We start from the raw sequence: 2,338 nt of genomic DNA, 5'->3' as shown, positions 1-2,338 counted from the left end.
TCGCATGAATGTTATGTTTTTGGTATCGTTAGTAAGTTGGTTTGTTAGTTGGTTATCAGGTTAGCTAAAAAAGTCACGATTCTAAACAGAGCTCAGATGCCAAAAAAAAATTAATGGTGATCCGGATACAGTTTTTTATAATGACAATAGTTAACCCTAGTGCCAAGGCAACATTATTACTATCATCATCTTTATTACCTCCACCAAGAATGTTATGTTTACGAGCGTCACCAATGTATTTGAGAAAGAGGTGATTTTAATGTGATTCTTCAAGTGTGAATATTTTTATAGCATCAGTGACCCTATTGCCTTGGCGGTGGTATGCTCTGTCTGAGTCCTTCTATTTATTCATGTTATTATTCAAGTTATAAAACCGAGAATTGTATAAACGCCGTCTGTTAAACTGTCGAATGAGTTACTGGGTTGTTTGTCTAGTACGTTCGTTTGTTTGTGTGCGTGTGTTTGTATGTTTGCTTGTATGTGCGTACCTATGTATGTTTTACTTTTGGCGTGTGTTTGTTCGTTTGTGAGTGCGTATGTGTGTCTGTATACGTGTGTGTGTAGGGGGGTGGGGCAGGGCCAAGAGCCAGGCGTAGACAAAGACTGAAAGATAATGAGAAACGTGAAGAAACAGAGACAGGAAGAGAGAGCGGGGACGGGCAGACAGGAAAAAGAAGCAAACAAACAAATATGAAGATTTCAGAGAGCTACACACGAGTCTAGATTACAAAAGACACAGAAAGAGATAAGAGAGAGAGAGAGAGAGAGAGAGAGAGAGAGAGAGAGAGGGGAGAGAGAGAGAGAGAGAGAGAGAGAGAGAGAGAGAGAGAGAGGGAGAGAGAGAGAGAGAGAGAGAGAGAGAGAGAGAGAGAGAGAGAGAGAGAGAGAGAGAGAGAGAGAGAGAGAGAGAGAGAGAGAGAGAGAGAGAGAGAGAGAGAGAGAGAGAGAGAGAGAGAGAGAGAGAGAGAGAGAGAGAGAGAGAGAGAGAGAGAGAGAGAGAGAGAGAAAGAGAGAGAGAGAGAGAGAGAGAGACAGAGAGAGAGAGAGAGAGAGAGAGAGAGAGAGAGAGAGAGAGAGAGAGAGAGAGAGAGAGAGAGAGAAAGAGGTAAAATAGAAAACAAGGAGTGAGGCAAGATAGAAAGAGAAAGAGAGAGAAATGTATAGGTAAACAGTAGAAGACGGCGGGGGGAGAGATAGAAAGAAAGAGAGAGAGAGAAAGAAATAGGTAAGTAGAACAAGAGAAGTGGGGAAAGATAGAAAGAGAAAGAGAGAGAAATAGATAGGTAAATGGAAGAAGGCGGGGGAGATAGAAAAAGATAGAAAGAGAGAAAAAGAGATAGATAGATAGATACATAAAGAGAGAGAGAAAGCAAGAAAGAAAGAGAAGACATACAACATCCATTACCGGTAGTATTTGCCAGACAAATACAAAAACAACAACAAAATAGCTATAGAGACACAAAAAAGAAAAGAAAGAACGAGAAAAAAACGAAAGTCTATCTCCCTATCTATCGAGACAAAGATCTCCCGGCGTGAGAGGGGTAAGGGAGAGAATGCAGAGGAAGGGGGAAGGGGGAAGGGGTGGGGTTCTGGAAAGATAAATTTTTAAGAAGCTTTGGCATTTTCTCGTCGTGTTTTTTTATGTTTTTGTTTTGTCTTTGATTATTTTTTGTTTGTCTCTGCATTGTTCTTATTGTTTTTTTGTTATATATTTTTCCTTTTCTCCCCTTTCTTTCTGTCTCTCTGTTTTTTAGCCATATATCTGGCTTTCTGTCTCTTTCTTTCTCTCTCTTTCTTTCTTTTTCTTTTTTTTTCTCCCCCCCCCCCCCACACACACAGCACACAACATGCTGCACAAACAAGTTCAATTTCAGTTTTTAGAGCGAGCGAAAGTCTACGGCATTCCTCTCCTTCATCTCACAACTTTTTTCATTTCGAAAACTATTAATGACCCAAAGTTTGTCACTGGATAAGACCTGATAATTATTTCATGAAGCAACACACGCGCGGGAGAATAGGGTTTAAATTATGAAGGTGTGTTTTCGTTATTAATATTATTATCTTTGTTAATCTTATTGTTAAATATGTCTCTTTCTGTCTGTCTGTCTGTCTGTCTGTCTGTCTCTCTCTCTCTCTATCTCTATCTCTATCTCTCTCTCTCTCTCTGTCTCTATCTCTTTCTCTCTCTCTCTCTCTCTCTCTCTCTCTCTCTCTCTCTCTCTCCTCTCTCCCTCTCCCTCTCCCTCTCCCTCTCCCTCTCCCTCTCCCTCTCCCTCTCCCTCTCCCTCTCCCTCTCCCTCTCCCTCTCCCTCTCCCTCTCCTCTCCCTCTCTCCCTCC

This window comes from Penaeus vannamei, chromosome 18, assembly GCF_042767895.1.
Source record: "Penaeus vannamei isolate JL-2024 chromosome 18, ASM4276789v1, whole genome shotgun sequence".
Taxonomy (NCBI): Eukaryota; Metazoa; Arthropoda; class Malacostraca; order Decapoda; family Penaeidae; genus Penaeus; species Penaeus vannamei.
The sequence above is the reverse complement of the archived record's forward strand: the minus strand, read 5'-3'. Positions refer to the sequence as shown.